The sequence below is a fragment of the Vidua macroura genome, chromosome 1 (genome assembly GCF_024509145.1).
Source record: "Vidua macroura isolate BioBank_ID:100142 chromosome 1, ASM2450914v1, whole genome shotgun sequence".
NCBI classification, from domain to species: domain Eukaryota; kingdom Metazoa; phylum Chordata; class Aves; order Passeriformes; family Viduidae; genus Vidua; species Vidua macroura.
This window is the reverse complement of record NC_071571.1, coordinates 101,748,153-101,757,916: the sequence shown is the minus strand read 5'-3', so window position 1 is coordinate 101,757,916 and position 9,764 is coordinate 101,748,153. Positions and strand designations below refer to the sequence as shown.

The following is a 9,764-nucleotide window of genomic DNA, read 5'->3' as shown; positions in this document are numbered from 1 at the left end:
TGGGCGGGGCGGGCCCCGAGATAGGCCGGGACGGGCCCCGGGATAGGCCGGGATAGGCTGGGGGTAGGCCGGGATGGGCGGGACGGGCCCCGGGATAGGCCGGGACGGGCCCCGGGATAGGCCCCGGGGATAGGCCGGGATGGGCGGGACGGGCGGGACGGGCCCCGGGATAGGCCGGGACGGGCCCCGGGATAGGCCGCGAGCAGGGACGTCAGCGCCGAGCGACCGGCCCTGCGGGCCGGGAGCGGAGCTGTTCCCTCGCCCGGGGCGGCCGGGCGTGCTCCGGCACCGGCTGCGGCCGCGAGCCTCCGCGGCCGGCGAGGAAACACCCCAGTCGGTCCCTTTCCAGTTGTCATTAGTGTTATTCGCAGGTGCAGTTGGTGCGTGTGATTCTCAGGGGGGCCTGCGCAGGGCCAGGAGCTGGACTCGGTGGTCCTGCTGGGTCCCTTCCATCTCAGCAGATTCTGCGACTTTCTGTGGCGGACAGGCACCGACCGGGGGGGATTGAGCACTCGTCCGGCCGCAGATTGCACGGATACACCAACACCCGCCAAGTGAGGGACCTCTGCAAAAGCAGGTTCTGCATCTCCCCCCATCACAACAGGTAGAGGCTGTCCCAGTGACATCCCCCTGGCAGGAGACGGCAGCGTGCCGGGTAATGCTGCTGTCCCGCGGGGAGCAGGGGCTGTGTCCTTGGTGCTGCTGCTGCTTGCTGTTGCTGCTACTTGCTGGGCTTTGCCCTTTGTGTAAAAATATCTAAAGGGAGGGTGGCCAAGAGGATGGAGCCAGGCTCTTCTCGGTGGTGCCAAGCAGCAGGACAAGAGGCAATAGGCACAAACTGACTTGCAGGAAGTTCCACTGGGGTATGAGGAAGAACTTCTTTACTGTGGGGTGACCACAGACTGGAAGAGGTCACCCAGAGAGATGTGGAGTCTCCTTCACAGGAGATATTTGAGAACCATCTGGACACAATCCTGTTCCATGTGCTCTGGAATGGCCCCGCTTGAGCAGGGAGGTTGGAGCAGATGACCCACTGTGGTCCCTTCCAACCTAACTCAGTCTGTGATTCTGTGATTTAGGTTTTTTATTTTTGTGGTATTTTTGGCAGACCAGGCTGTAGGGCACACAGGCAGGACAAAAACATTCCACCCTCAGGACTGGACCTTACAGACGCCATACCAACAGCAGGCACTCACCAGCCACAGGAAGAGCAGCTGTCAGAGCAAGACTGGCCCAAAGCAGTGATTATTGCCTGCAGGTCTTCCAAGCCTTTGTTAGTGGCAGTTTAAAACCTCTCCTGTTCCTCTCTCATTCGCTAGGTCTTCTCTTGTTCTCTGCATCTCCTGTCTTTGTACAAAATCTTGCCTCACTCATTTCTTAAAGCACATCACATTTCTTCCTTCTCTTCTTTTTTTCTTATGAAATGTTGCCAGATGCTACCTGCCCCTCCATCTTGACCATGTAGCTCACCTGATTGCAGTGCCTGGCAAATTTTGCATAGAACCAATCACAAAATCATAGAATTCTAAGGGTTGAAAGGGGTCTTTGACGATTATCTAGTCCCAAACCTGCTGCCCTGTGGAGGGATACCTCCCACCAGACCAGGTTGCTCAGAGCCCTATCCAACCTGGCCTTGAACACCAGCCAGGGCTGGGGCATCCATAACCTCCCTGGATAACCTGTTCCAGTGCCTCACCACGCTCATGGTAAAGAACTTCCGAGTATCCAGCCTAAATCTCCCCTGTCAATTCATTACTCCTTGTCCTATCACTACCGTTCCTGACAAAGAGTCCCTCTCTGGCTTCCCTGTAGGCCCCCTGGATACTGGCAGGTTGCTGTGAGGTCTGAAGAGCCCCAGCTTTCTCAGCCTGCTGTGCCTGGAAAGAGAGTGTGGACATGACAGGAGCTCATCACTGCCTGCTTTGAGCCGACAGTTCACCGAAAACGTGGCAGGAGACAGGTCAGGTTGGGCTGCGAGCAGGAACTGGAACTCTAATCAGATTAAGGGAAGTGTCACACACCTCTGGCTCCAGGGCACAACCTGGCATCTCTCCTCCTCCACTCTCAACCCAGTCGCCCATCCAGTCAACTTCTTGAACTTCACACAGGGTCACAGGGAAAGGTGAAAGCTTTGTCTATATTCAGCTCAGGCTTCGCTGTGCTGAGCTGAATGTTCACAAGATCCCACCTCTGAGGCTGTCAGCAACCTGAGAGTCCATGTGAGGGAAGGACTTGCCCATGGTGTTACCTGCTGCCAGGAATCCTGCCTGTGAAGACTTCTGCATTGGTTCCATCGAAGCACCCACCCAACACTGCTAACTGCTGGAGCCTGTGACAATTCAACGTGACTCCAAATTGCCTGGCATCAAAATTGCTACTTCAATCAGCAACTAACATGGAATGAATTAGCAATGGACAGTTCATGCTGTGGAAGCCACAAGGTCACTTCTTGGTAAAAGGACAGCTGGATGTAACTATCTGCAGTAGCAGCAAGGAAAAAATAAACTTGGGAGGGATAGTAGCAGCCAGCAATGCAATGGTGCTGTAGGGAAAGGGAAATGCCATTTTCAGATGAAGTAGCAACACCCCAAGATGCAGTTCTCAGTTTTACTCTGGTTTATCCAACACAAACAATGTCTCAGGTGAGGAGACTGTAAAACAGGAATAAAAATTACATACAGAAGAAAATACAGCATATCAGGAGGTGTTGAAATCAGAATAATTTTAACTGACTTTGGTTATTGTAAAGGACAGTAGTAATTCCCATGTCTTCCAGAGGAGAATGAGCACAAATAAAGTTACTAACAGAGTAGACATCTCTCACCCCTTCAGCTGGATGGCAGGGAAAATTTCTTGATATCAAAGAGAAAAATTCATGTAGTTCTTCCTCACTATACATTTTAATAAACACATCAGAGAATGATCAGCCATGCCTTTGAATACAGGTACACCTAATATGCACAGCACAGTGACATAGAGCAAGTAGACAAAAAGTCCCTTCCAGGCCGCCATTTCAATGAATCTATGTTATTGATTTAGAAGAAAACACACTCTAATATAGTAGAGATTCTGAATTTTTGCAAAACTTTGTAAAATTACTTCAGAAATATTTTTTCAGTGCCAAAGAGAAGCTGAAGTATAAGAGTGCAGTGGAGAGAGATCAGCACAGTGGAATCCAGTGTATCCTGCATACCAGTATCTCACTGTAGGCAGTACAAGTAGGATAACAGTTGTTTCCTCAGTCCTGGGAATGTAGTGATAATCACTTTATACCATAAAAGACAAGACCACTTGAATATCAAGGAATAATACTCTACAAAGTACATGCAAGGCTCAATAGGACTCAACATTCCTATGGTACCCAGGTGTTTGCTTGTGGTTTGGGGTTGTTCAGGGTTTTGCAAATACTGTGGGTGTAGAAGAAAAACAAAAAGTGCAGATGGATTAATTCAGGGTTTCTGCAGAAATCAGAGTAGGCATAGAGAAGGCAGCACTAGGCAGCACTCAGAGAACAACTTAGGTCAGAAATAGCAGAGAAAAGCTCATGATCAATCTTGGGTCACTTGAAAGGCTGAGGGAGCTGGGCCTGTTCAGCTTCAAGGAGAGATGACTGAGAGAGGACCCCATCAAAGTGTATGAATATTTAAAGCAGGGGTGTCTGGGATGTTCTCAGTGGTGCCAAGCAATAGGACAAGAGGCCATGGCAGAAACTGATGCATAGGAAGTTCCACCTGGATATGAGGAAGAACTTCTTTATTGTGTGGGTGACTGTGGACTGGAACAGATTGCTCAGAGTGGTTGTGGAGTCTCTCTCACTGGAAATACTCATGAACTATCTGCACACAATCCTGTGCGACGTGCTCTGGGATGACCCCGGTTGAGCAGGGAGGTTGAACCAGATGACCCACTGTGATCCTCGTGTGAAACCTGCAGGCCCAGTTTCCCCAGCTCATCTAGCAACACAACAAACAGTTCTGGGTACACTGCTGCTCTCCTGCTTACCCAGGAATTGACAATGCAGCTGTGCACAGTTTTTAAGACCCAAGTGTTTTCAAAACTCAGAAGCTGTTACCAGTAGAACACAAAAATGTTGTGAAATAGACCAACAGAGCTAAAAGCTAAACAAGAATTCCTGATTCTGACCTAGAAAGCAAGCCATGCAGCCCCCTTCTTTCCCAGCTTTCCATGCCTGGCAGGGGAATTGAAGGCAGACGGAGGAAGCAGACAACAGCCAGGTATCTCAACTATGCAGCTAGACCTGTAAGAAGTATGTGTAAGATGCAGATTTTGTCAAACAAGCATTGATCCATGCCGATGACACTAAGAACCCCCTACTTGTATCTTGGAACTCTTGGGAAAAGCTACAGCTGAAGCTCTTGTTGGTTTAATCATGCACATTATGATCAAACATCTTCAAAATCACCATTGATTTTGAGAGGCTCCACTTCAAAGTGAGTATCCATTCTTCCAAATTAAAGATATTCCATCAATTTGTAAAATTGGCTCAAGGTTTTGGACATCACATTTTGAAAATCAAAAAGCTAATGTTAGCCTATGTGTATACAAAGTACCCCATTGTTTATACAAATGATAAAGGACTGATGTGTACTTGATTAGGAAACATGTTAATTTTCCAAAGATCCTAACAATACATTACTTTTAAAAAACTTCTCAGTGGCAGTGAATGTATGAAATGCCACTAAGATACTTTCCGCTGTAAACAATGATAGCAGAAACATTTCCTTACACTATTATTTAACTCACTTGTTGAACACAAATCTTTTTTCCTTGCATTTTTGCTTTAATGTAGTTTGGTATGAACAAACACACATTTCATGCTGGCACACACAAATGAAAATGTCATTGATTACAGTGGTGCTGAGCCTCCTGCTTGCTGCCAAACAGCAAGAATGTGACCCATTTCACCCTTTTTCACCTCCATGTGTACAAAAATCATTGATTTGTCAGAAAATATATAAGTGTGAGATTATACAACCATACAATATGATGCGACCCTACAATAACTCCCAAGTGTAGTCTTTTTCTGCATGGATTAAAGGTCAATATGTGTCCTTTCAACCCCCAGAGAGAGCTACCATCTTCATCTGATTTTCCAGGAATTAAAATTTTTGTATGAAAATCGACATGCCTTTGTAAGTCATGTACAAAATTCACCTGCCCCAAATTAATCTCTTTTGTTCCATCCACCTGCTGTGTCAGCAGTGACTTCTTCCTGAGTCTCTTTCAGGCTGAAGATAGCAAAACTTAATGTGATTTTTCTGCCTGGTATGTTCTGTGGCACAATCAAGGCTGCCAGTCTCACAGCCAAATGCCAGTTGAAAAATCATGGAACAACCTTGAACAAAATTGCCAACATGGGGAAAAAGGCCCTTTCTCCATCTTGTTTAGATCTTTGGTCACAGAGTAATAATCCCATTTGTGTTCAGGAACCTTCCCTGAAAGAGGTAGAAGCAGTCTGGCTTTCCCAAGCCTCAGAACGACCGCTTTGGCTAAAAGCAAAAGTTCAGAGTTCGGTTCATTAACATTTCCTGCGTATCAAGAGAAAAGGTACCAAGACATGATTGGATTAAAGGTGATCATTTGTAGAACTGGAGACAAAAAAATACTTTCTTGTAATATATAAGAAAGTCAATTTAATCTTAAAGCTGACAAAACCAGAGGCAATATTTATTAAACCAAATTAAGCTACAAGCATCCCTGTCACAATGACAGAAGTTCTGTGTCCCCTTCAGTGACAGATACATCACATTATAACACTAGATTGTTTTCAGTGGATAATGTTCACTGTTTTCAGTGGATCAAAAAACAATACCAGCATGCATGTGACAGTCTGCTGCTTCTCCCTTCAAGGCCAGGGAAAAATACGATTTTACAGCTACATTTCCTGTCTAGGGAAAAGAGTAACAGCTTGGGACTGTATCACCTTGTCACAGAACCCCCTACAGAGAAGAAAAATGTCTCTCCCTGTAGAATCAAAGCCACTCACACCTCAGGAAAGTTCTTGCAGCCATACCTCCTGGAAGGGAAAATTTCCCAGGATGACAGAGCCAGTCTGAAAACTCCAGAAAACACTGAAGGATGTCATTTTACCAGTAGAGCTATCTGTTGGACCTTGAAAAAAAAAAAATGTCCTTGTTATAACCTACCCCCAGGGCAGATCTAAAGGGAGAGCCTTGCACTGTATGTTTAAGTTTCTTAGTTTATGTCAGGAAGGAAAATGTGGACTGTGTCTAAGCAGTGATCCTTGAGCCTTCTGGACATAGAGAAGAAAGATGGTCAGAGTATGGCTCTGCGTGATAGAAAGGGAACACAAGAAATATCTCATACAACACTCAGAACAGTGCATTAATCAAGGATTACGCCATAAATAACTCATTAGTGAGCATTATGAAAAACAGAGCCAGTGTTAGGAATTCCTGATTGTCTCTGACGGAGCAGAAGTGGGATCAGCACAGCTCTTCTGGGGAGTCCAGCAAGAAGAAAGAGCATCTCCTTACAATCTAACTTCCTTTCTTGTAGGCAAAAGAAAAATCTGGGCCAAACAACCTCTTTTATCAGGTATAAAATCTCCCATTGCAACATTAGGATTACATTAAACTACAACATTGTAGCAGTTTGCACAAACAAAAAGCTGCTCATCTGGGTTACCGTGTAAAGGCAGACTCAAACTACATGCTTTGTGAGATTCCTGATAAAAGCTCTGGGGAAAAGGACTAGAGATGGTAAACAACAATTTTATATGACTAATCCAATATAATCCTATGCTGGGTAAAAAAGCCATCTGCATGGATTCCCACTGAAGTGCACTTTAATAACAGTGCAGCAAGCCTCTGGCTGTCACACTGAGGAAATGCTCTTTTGCACTCAGGCTAATAATTGCAAAAGATTTCTTCCTTTTTCTTTTTTTTTTCACCCCTCTGTTTTATTACAGCTGTTATACACTTGTCCTCCCATTTTATTCCCTGTTAGGAGATCATCCATCAAACCCATGAAGTGACAAAGATCCGCACTGGAAGGCAGCTGAGGATTCCATGCCGACGGCCGGGTAGCTACAGCGAGGTCACCCTCTCTCTGCTAAACTACAACCTTTTTTGTTACATCACTGCAGCCTGCAATTACTATCGGAGTAGAGAACGGCAAGCTGTCTGCTGAGGCGGAATTAAACCAATTCCAGCTGCGGCAGCTTCCCCACCGAGAGACCCTGGGTTTTGCTCCGAGCAGACCGCGGTGGGGACCCCTGTGTGGCGCGCAGAGCGGCCGCGCCATGGACGCTGCGCAGCGCCTTAGGACGGGAAGGGAAGGAGACTGCCACCCCCAGCTGAGCCACACCTAAGTCAATTAGGGCTTCACACCCCGGGAGAGAAGGAAATCCGTGACTAGGCTGCCTTTTCTCCTCTGAGGTCAGAGAGGAGGTTTTCCCCTCCACTGAGCATTCATTGTCTCAGGGAAGGAAGTCTGACATCCATACAAATCTGCCTGGGGCTCAGGAGGATTGAGGCAGACAAAGCACCCAAGAAACACTTGTATTTCAGGTTCATCAGGATGGGCCTATTCCAAGTGGAGGAGATTAAACACGTGGCGTGTGTGTAGGTTATGAAAGGCATGTGAGAGGAACTGGCTAGTGTTTGGGGTTATGAAAGATCAGAGGTTATGAAAGACCTTGGCAGTTATGAAAGATGAGCCAAGAGTCTGATCCAGCAAGGCAGAGAGCAGCCTTAACCAGCTCGGAGGTGAATGGACAGTCAAAATCAGTCAGCAGCTCACATGAGGAAGCTCACACTGCCTGGGCAGGTCTAGGCTAAGGAAGGTTTGAAAAAACATGGACTAGAAGAATGATAAAGAGAAATATTACCATTTAAAGGCGTTACAGGCAGCTGCATTTTCTTGCAAAGTATTTTGGTAGGTCTTAAAATACTAGCTGCAGTTACTGATTTTCTAAGAAGTATTCTTTACTGGCCTTCTAGTCCTGTTTTAAATCTACCTGCACAAGCCACATAGCTGCAGTAAATCTGTAAAAAATGAGGGCTTATTCAGATATTTTAGCCTCTCAAATTCAGCCTCCGGTGATCCTATTATCACTATTCTACCACCAGAATGAAAAGAAGGCTGGGAAATTCTACTGTTCAAATGCTTGTTTTCCAGACATCACTTAGAAAGAAGACGTACTACTGCTAAGAAAAATATTGAGGAGAGCACTTCCCCCTCTTTGCAACAGTACTTCTCTGTGAAGCTTTGTGTAACTTTCTGTAGATACCTTCAGTGGGGATACTTGTGTATCCTGCCTACTGCATTGTAATTCACACTGCCTGCTTTTAAAACATGCCTTAAACAGTCTTCCAAATGCCCCTGTGGCAGCCTAATAAAAACAAATCTCCAGGCATTTAGGCAGATCCCAGGCATACAGGAAGAAACCACTTGCACTACATCAGAATAGGATCTAGCCTGTTTCAGCAATAGGTATAGACTTTTATTCTTGGTAAATTCAGTAACTAAAACTTTGTAGTTCAAGGAAAAACACAGAAAGCATTTCTATCATGGTCTGAGATGCTTCCTAGAATGCAAAAACATGATTAACTCTACATTTTCTTTTTCACCAAAGTTAAAGCTGTCTATACTACATCTCAGCAGTCCACAAATCTCACCAGGAAATACATTTACCCATCTGGGCCTGCACAGAACCTCTCTAGGGAAGGTCCCGAAGACACCTCATGCTATGGCAGCAACAAAAAGCACAAATTTCCAAAACCTAGAGGAAACTCAGGTTAAGGAAGAATCCAGACCAATTCTATTCTATACTAGTCCGAATTATACTGCATGTTTGTAGGGTTTTTGCACTTCAGGAAACTAATCTAACATAAGAATGACGCAAATATGCATTTGGAGGAAACATGACTTAGAACAATCAGTCAGCAGAAAGATTGACAAATATTTGGTGAGGATTTATTCAACAAAATTTCATCATTTCATGCTTAAACCAAACTTATACACTTTGCGTATTAGTTAATTCACCTTCTCATAGTTCATTACCATTTTTTTTTTCTGATTCAAAATGGGGACTACAAAATATTTCATTAAGTAGACTGACAGCCTTGCTGTCTTTGTGGCATCCACTGCCAGGGTACAGCTTAGAAATTTAAAGAATGAAGTTGAATTCTTGTGGTACAATCCACAAAGTTCAGTCCTTTGCTTTAGAAGGAAAAGGTCTAAGTGTTCATTTAAAAAAGTGTCTATTTTTGTGAACTGCCTAGGCAAGAGTGTCCCTCTCATTCCAAAGTCATCTGTGTCCTACAAGATAAACAACAAAAGAAAACAGGTCTAGATTTAGGGTCTGTTACATTAAGTAGAATACCCACATCAATTTAATTTAGCCTAGTCTCTAGGAAATTAAATTATTTTGTGCTCAGAGATAGTAAATGGTGGTGTTAGGCAATTTTCTTCATGCAAATTCATTACTAAAGCATCTCTATTCTAGCCCTGAAAATGAAACTCTCAACCACAAAGCAGGTGCTGAAAGACAATAACAAATTTCATGCACTCTATGTACCTAATGCCTCTTTCAAAAAGCTACGCTGATGGATTCAGTCCCTGGGCTCTCTTTTTTCCCATTCAATGCCAAATGTGCATCAGAACAAGTCATTTGGAAAAGCCTCACTCTGACAGATAAAGTGTGTGTTCCCAACACTCACTCGGTGTTTTAAGCACAACAGTCTGGCTGCTCTATTGCATAAGCACGCATTCATCCT

At 44.9% G+C, this 9,764-nt stretch overlaps 1 long non-coding RNA gene across 4 annotated transcripts; it reads left to right on the top strand.

Annotated features, from left to right (window-relative positions):
• The first annotated feature begins 131 nt into the window (after positions 1–131).
• LOC128813578 (uncharacterized) lies at positions 132–9,707 on the top strand. 4 transcript variants are annotated; one of them, XR_008439092.1, is made up of 4 exons: positions 132–604; positions 1,813–4,451; positions 6,991–7,421; positions 7,554–9,707. It is a non-coding gene; the product is annotated as an uncharacterized LOC128813578 (long non-coding RNA). The 4 variants fall into 4 exon arrangements; XR_008439091.1 differs by lacking the exon at positions 7,554–9,707 and having other exon boundaries at positions 1,813–1,960; positions 2,109–4,451; positions 6,991–7,218; XR_008439089.1 differs by lacking the exon at positions 7,554–9,707 and having other exon boundaries at positions 1,813–1,960; positions 6,991–7,218.
• The last annotated feature ends 57 nt before the right edge of the window (positions 9,708–9,764 follow it).